The 7,090-nt window shown below is 53.3% G+C and overlaps 1 long non-coding RNA gene and 1 other non-coding gene across 2 annotated transcripts; both read right to left on the bottom strand.

Moving 5' to 3' along the window:
- Positions 1 to 430: 430 nt before the first annotated feature.
- On the bottom strand, positions 431 to 5,327 carry LOC124247365 (uncharacterized). The gene is made up of 4 exons (XR_006890687.1): positions 5,152 to 5,327; positions 4,706 to 5,005; positions 2,422 to 2,629; positions 431 to 1,245 (listed from the first exon to the last, which is right to left on the bottom strand). It is a non-coding gene; the product is annotated as an uncharacterized LOC124247365 (long non-coding RNA).
- TRNAT-CGU (transfer RNA threonine (anticodon CGU)) lies at positions 5,097 to 5,168 on the bottom strand. The gene has a single exon. It is a non-coding gene; the product is annotated as a tRNA-Thr (tRNA).
- Positions 5,328 to 7,090: the final 1,763 nt, after the last annotated feature.

Genomic DNA, 7,090 nt, shown 5'->3' with positions numbered 1-7,090 from the left:
GCAGGAGGGCCAACATTCACCGTGGCCTCCAATACCCAAACTGCTCAAGGCATCTAACACGAATACCACGTTGTGGTATCGATTCTTTGCTAATAATGCACATGTGTCATATCTCCAGCAACGCGTAAAGTGCTATGGAGTGGCATGGAGGAACGAGAAACCCTGTGTTACTGACATGGAAACTGGGCTTGGGGAGATGAAATGATTTGCCTAGGGGGCCGGCCCTGTGGCCGAGTGGTTAAGTTCGTGCACTCCGCTTTGGCAGCCCAGGGTTTTGCCAGTTTGTATCCTGGGCACGGACATGGCACCGCTCATCAGGCCACACTGAGGCGGCGTTCCACATAGCACAACCAGAGGCACTCACAACTAGAATACACAACCATATATTGGGGGGCTTTTGGGAGAAGAAGAAGGAAGAAAGAAAGAAAGAAAAAGATTGGCAACAGATGTTAGCTCAGGGGCCAATCTTTAAAGAAAAAAAAATCAAAAGAGCTGTCATCCAGAACTGTGTTGCCCTTTGGGGCCCAAGAAAATTTGTTGGTGGCTCCCTAAGAGATCATCTCATAGAGGAAGGGACTTGAAGAAAAAAAAAAGAAATGGTTTACCCAAGGTCACTCCATACCGAGCTCTTTCCACTCAACTTCCTCCTCTGGACCACACAGCCTAGCAGATGCCACTTCTACAGTCACGATTGTCCTGGGGACTTTTCAGCTTCCTGCCATCAGTCAGGAAGAGCTCGACAGAAGACACAGGGGTCCTGGTAAGCAGAGGGAGAAAAAGGCTGCAAAGAGTCTCAAGTATTCTGTATGTGACTATGGAATTCACGGGGCTTTCTGTCTCAGCATCTTTGCTCAGGCAATTTACATGGATTTTGTTTCTCTTGGCCCAGATAGCTTGGACAGAGGGAGAGTCCCGGAGCTCTGGGGAAAGACAGGCTTGGCATGAAATCATTACTGCAGAAAAGCCACACCGGCATCACCGGTCTTGTCATCGTTTGGTGTTTGGAGCCCGTTTCAGTTCCTCACTCCTGTGTAACTTCAGTAAGGTATTCTCTGCCTCTGTGCCTCTGTTTTGTCACTGGCAGAACTGGGATGTGATTTTCTCTGGGATTTCTCCAGCTTGACTGTTCCAGAACCGCAGGAAGAGAAGTTGCTCACTTCTTTTCGTTGTTCATTCATTCAGCCAACATATAAGGAGCCCCTTTATCTATCTAGGTCATTTGAGAAGAGAAGACACAACTCTTTCCTGCAAGAAGCAGCAGAGGGGTAAATTTCCCAGAAAGGAGTCGATTATCTCCAGGTGCAATAATATTTCAGCAATGCCAAGGTGGTGATTCGAGCTGGATTCAGTTCTCGTGCGTGATGGTGGGTGGGGAGGAGGCAGGTGGTCTGACACGCTCTGGGCTGCGCCCTTTGAATGTGACCTAGGGAGTGAGGCTGAGGGGTGAGGGGCAGCTCATGGGAAGCAAGGTCATATGAGGAGCCCTCCTGGCCCCGAGTCCTAGCCATCTCACTCAGGGGTCCCTGAAAGACTTTCAAGGGGCAGCCTAACTGCCTGGAAAGTGTTAGAGCCCGTGGTCCAGGAGAGGCTGTCTCCTGGGGAATCCGCCCATTGACAGTGTGTGTCTGTGTCCCTCCCCGGCCTCCGCAGCCTGAGTGCCGTGGTCAAGCCTGGTGATGTTGGTCCCTATGTGCTTTTCCTATTGCTCAGGGGTGAATGTTGGGCAAGTGAAGTAACTGCTTGGCTCACAGGCTGGCAAAGAGATGGGCCATCTCCTGGGTACCTGTCAAGTGATAACGAAGATGCCTTTTCCAAACAGATTTGTGCTCATCCTGCGGAAGAACTTAATCTATGTGATAAAGGTAGAGCTTTCTGGTTGACCTTGAACACATCATTTTCCTGCTCTTTGCCTGTTTCTGTGGCTGTAAAATGAGGGGGTTGGAGGGTTGCCTTCATTCCTATCAGTCCACGATCCCAAATGGGGAACTTTCGTCCTGAAGGATGGGGTTGGACCTTTAGTGTTTGCTAATAAAACCATCTACAGAAAGGGAGTACTTGTTTCTTAATTCGAAACTCCATTTTGCATGGAAGGTCTGAGGGGCCAGGGGATGAAGGAAAGCACCCTGGCTGCTTAGCAGCCAACTAGTTCATGATATCTGGGGGTCAGAGATGACTGAATGAGGGCAGAAATGCCCAAAATGTGGTGGCGCTCTGGCAAATCCCTATTCACCCTCCAGAGCCCAGCCACGATGTCACCTCCTCAGAAAAGACTTCCCCAGCCCTGCCACCCTTAGGGCTCTGTCTCTGCACCAGGTGCGGGAAACACAGCCATGAGGGAGACACTGTCCCAGCCCTAAGGGGCCTCCCAGCTGTGGCGGGAGACACAGAGGCTCCCAGACAAGCAGCTGAGTGACTCATTACCTGGGTGAATCAGAGGTTCCTCAAAGGAGGTGAGAGCTGAGGCTTGCCAAAAGGATTGAAGCTGGTGGGGTCTGGATCCAGCTGCTAGTCTGCAGGAAACGCGGAGGACAGAGGAACTGGTCGAACCACAACAAGAGTCTGCAGTCAGCAAAGTCTAGACTCTGGGGAACCCTGCAGGTGAAACAGACCAGGTTCCTCCACAGACACACTGCAAAGAAAGGAAAGGCAAGGAAGGGAATCCTAGTGACTGAAAAAAAAGCTTGAAAGAGAGATTGATTTTAAAAAGGAGCAAAGTTAAACGATAGGGTATAAAGATGCACAACTGGGCAGTAAGTAGAAATGCAAGGAAGTGATTTCTGTAAAAGTAGGGGGTGTGGTTACTTCCGGTTGTGGGGGGCTGTGATGGGGAGCGGGGCACAGGAAAGAGGTTTCTGGGGTGTCGGCAAAGTTCTCTGACCCTGGCCGTGTTCTTCTTCTAATTCATTAAGACACCCACTTAATTTGTGTGGTGTTTGAATCTGTATTTTATTGTACAATAAAAGATTTAAAAATATCTCTCTCCAGGCTGGAATATTGGACTAAAATGGACAGGATGAGGCAAAATATATATATATATACTTGCCAAATTCTGCTTTTAAGTTAAATAATATTCACTCACAGGAAGGAAGGGGCCTGACTTAAAGTAGTTTATATTTTTAAAAATATTCTGGAGGCTTCAGCTGCCCACAAATGGCTGTGTCTGCCTCCGTGGCCGTCACACTGCAGCACCAGAGACCCCGTGGTCGGTTCTAGAAGGAGTGGGCAACCCTGGCCAGGGAGTGGGGTCTGAACAAGGGGAAACTGGCAGGGGGCGGGGCCTTCACTGCTCTAGGCCTGCCCATCAGGGAGGACTTCCTGTAACTCTCTGGAGGAGATCCAGGGTCATATAGGTCTCCTCATGAGGTGGCAACAACCAGGTCCCACTGTGAGAGGGGCGACTATGATTCACCACCTTGGCACCCATGAGGGAGATGGTTGAGGCAACTTGAGGTCCCCTTGCTTCTCCAAGGTCCAGACTTTGAGGTAGAAACGCAGCATTTCAGGCTACGAGGCATTTAGGAAACATCTCTTTCAACTTCCAAACTTTGCAAGCAAGGAAGTTGAAGGCCACGGTATGGAAGTGATTTAACAGAGGTCATGCAACAGACTCAGCGTAGGTGTCCCCTTCCGCCTCTGTCCTCACCCTCTAAGCCAATGACCTGCCTCCAGCCCCGCGGAGGTGAGTGTGGATCCCCGGGGGCCTTCCAGGTAATTCCAAGACCTCCCTGGTCCCAGCGCACCTTTGTGCTTGGGTCTGACCTGCTTCACTTCCATCTCGTCTCACCAACCTTGACCTGGGAACTGTACTTGACCCCTGCCTCTGGTCCTTCACCTTTGGGGGCCCGTGTTTCCCCTAATACCTGTATGTTGACCTCCTCTGTACCTTGACCCTCTTTTATTGATTTTAGCTTGGCTCATCCACCTGCCTTTGTGGGATGGAATTCTCTGCTCCGGTTACCCCAGAAAATCCAATGTCCAGCCTCAAAGTTCCTTCTCATCAGGAATCCAAATTAAGGATAGGATTCAAGACAATATCCAGTAGTTCAGGACCTTTCCCCTTCGTATCCCTGAACATCTGGAACCTGCCTCGATTTGCATTTAGTAAAAATTCCACGATGACACTGACACCCTAGCTCAGCATTCCCTTGAACAGCCAAGAGCATCTCTTCCATTTATTAGAATCTTAGGGACAAGATCAATATATTCCCCTGCTGCCTGAGCCCCACATCCTGCCTTCTGATTACCCTGGACACCATCCCAAAGGGACTCTGCTGACATTCAATCTGCCTGAAGCTCCCCATGGTCAACTGCGCAACAGGGCCTCTGGAAAGGCAATGTGATTTTTGGTCACATTAACAGAAGTATGGGACATAGAACGAGGGAGGTGATGTACCATTAGACTATATCTGGAGTAGTATTTTCAGTGCTGAGCGTCACAATTGAAGAAGGGGACAGACAGACTGGAGTGTATCAGGAAGGGGAGGCCCTGAGCATCAAATCATATTAAATTGGGCTGTTTATCCCAGAGAAGATTTGGGGAGTATCATCACTGGCTACGGGCCAGGTTCAAAGGATCACGCAGACAGGCGCCAGACTCAGAGGGTCAGCACACGGGCTGAGAAAAGAGTAAGCGCCCACCAGCTGAAAGCTGGGGTCGGCTTCCTAGACGAGAAGGCAGGCGGCGGGCACGGCGGGGGTAACTCACCTTTCAAGGAACAAACAGAAATCAGAAAATCGCTCCAGAAACTCGAATGCGCTTCCTGGAACCTTCTCTCGCCTTCATGATACGCAAAACCAGCGACACCAGACTCCCCCGGCCGGTGACACCACTGCCCAGCCAGGCCGTCCTGCTCGGGCCCCGGGCCGAGCCCGCCCTGCGGGGGACGAGAGGCCGCCCGGGCCCGTCGGCAGGTGGTCCCGGGAGCCCCGGCGCCCTGGCCCAGCCTGCGCTCGGTACCGCGGAGCCTGGGGGCGGGGAAGGGAGCGGAGGACGCCAGCACGGAATCTGAAAAGTAAAAAAACGCCACATAGCGGAGGAACGGGACAGCACTCGCGGGAACACCATGGCCCCACGGCCAACCCCAACCTCGAGCCCCAGGCACGGACGGGGTTCGAACCCGCGATCTTCGGTTTACGAGACCGACGCCTTACCACTTGGCCACCGCGCCTGACAGCCGAGCGAGCGTTGGAAGCTTTCAGTGGAGGGGAGGCGGCGCGGGCGGGGAGGGGTGGGGCCCACCGCCGGCTCCGCCCCCGGGCCGCCCCCTGGCCCCGCCCCCTGCCCCTCTCTCCGCGCCACTCAGGGACCCGGCCCGCGCCCGCGTCCTGCCGACGGCGAGACCCGAACCCGCGGCGCGCGAGCCCGCCCCACCCCGCCCGCCTGCAGCGCCCCGGGCACGGCGCCGGCAGAGAGCCCGGAGAGGCCAGCGCGGGCTTCGGGAGGAGCGGCGGGCGGGGGCGCGGCGGAGGAGGAGCCCCACCTACCGCAGCGGAAGCGAGGCCCGCCCAGGCCGGCGTCTAGGCCCGCCCCGCCCCGCCCCGCGACAGCCGAGGGACCTTGGCCCGGTCATTGCCGTCCGGGGAGCAGGTTCCGAGGGCGGCGCCGGGACCCCGAGCCGAGGGGCAAGAAGGGCGTGCACGCGTGCACGGGACCGGCCCTCGGAGAAGGATGCAGGGAGCCGGCAGGGATGGAGGCCGGGCTGCAGGGACGAGGGGAGGGGACCTCGCTGACCCCGCCGGAGCGGCGGTGTGTGTAAGCCGAACCTTCCCCGGGCTGCTCTCGCTCCCCGCTGGCCCTTCCACCCCTGGCACGGACCTGTGCGGGAGACTCGAGTGAATGTGTGTTGAGACAAGATGGCCTTGCGGAGGAGGGACCAATGTGGGCGCACAAGGAGATGCCCCCGGGGATGTTCGTGGGGACAGTGCTAGTGGGAGAGAACTGGAGGCCGCCTGGATGGAGGAATCGGACAGTCTGTCCATACCGTGGGACAGTCGGTCACTATTAAAAGGAGTGATCTAGACTGGGGAATGATTATCAGCAGAGCTAGAGCGCAAATGCACCTGCGATTTTAAAAAGCGAGGTGTAGGAAAATACAGATCACTTATTAAAGTAAAGGGAAAGACGTACGAAGTTGGTAAAAATAAAAACATAAAGGAGAGAGGGAGACTGGCTGAGGTTTAGCGGACAAAGGGAACTTTATTGTTAATGTTTTGTGTCTATTCTATGAAGGAGGCGAAAAGCTGAAATGCTGGGAACACGGGTGCCTATTATGATGCTGTATACTTGTTTGTAGATCTTGTATTTTCTTTAAATTAAAAATAAAAAGGAAATTAGGTCCCTCTGTCCTTGTTTGGCCTGTGGCCACAGCGACTGTCCCAGGACAGGTACGCGGGCATGGGTGGGGAAGAAGAGCCTTCCTCTCTGGGGAGGGTGTGGCCAACTGCCCGCCACCCTCCGGGCCCAGCCCTCCTGGACGCCGGCGACAGGGGAGGGGGCAGAACCAGACCAATCACGCCATTGCCCACCCTGCCACGCCAGTGCCCAAGTCATTCTGGCTTTTTTGTAGAACTGCTTAAAAAGTATAGGTTGTGGAGATTTGGGAAAACCCAGGAAAGCTATTTTAGTGTGTGGTCAAAAAACATGGAACATAAAATTTACCATCTTAACCATTTTTCCATGCACAGTACAGTAGTTGTGCAACAGATCTCTGGAACTTTTTCATCTTGCAACGCTGAAACTTTATGCCCATGGAACAGCAACAGCCACTTTTCCCCTCCTCCCAGGCCCTGGCAACCACCATTTTACTTTCTCTTTTTAAGAGTTTGACCACTCAGGGTACCTCATATAAATGGAATCATACAGAATTTGTCTTTTTGTGACTGGCTTATTTCACTTAGCGTAATGTGTTCAAGTTTCATCCATTTTGTCACACATGACATGATTTCCTTTTTTTGTTGTTTTTTGATGAGGAAGATTGGCTCTGAGCTAACATCTGTGCCAATCTTCCTCTATTTTGTATACGGGACGTAGCCACAGCACATGGCTTAATGAGAAGCGTGTTGGTCCATACTGGGGATCCAAACCTGCCAA

This window comes from Equus quagga, chromosome 11 (assembly GCF_021613505.1).
Source record: "Equus quagga isolate Etosha38 chromosome 11, UCLA_HA_Equagga_1.0, whole genome shotgun sequence".
NCBI classification, from domain to species: domain Eukaryota; kingdom Metazoa; phylum Chordata; class Mammalia; order Perissodactyla; family Equidae; genus Equus; species Equus quagga.
Note: the sequence above shows the minus strand (reverse complement) of the source record. Positions and strands in the feature narration are given on the sequence as shown.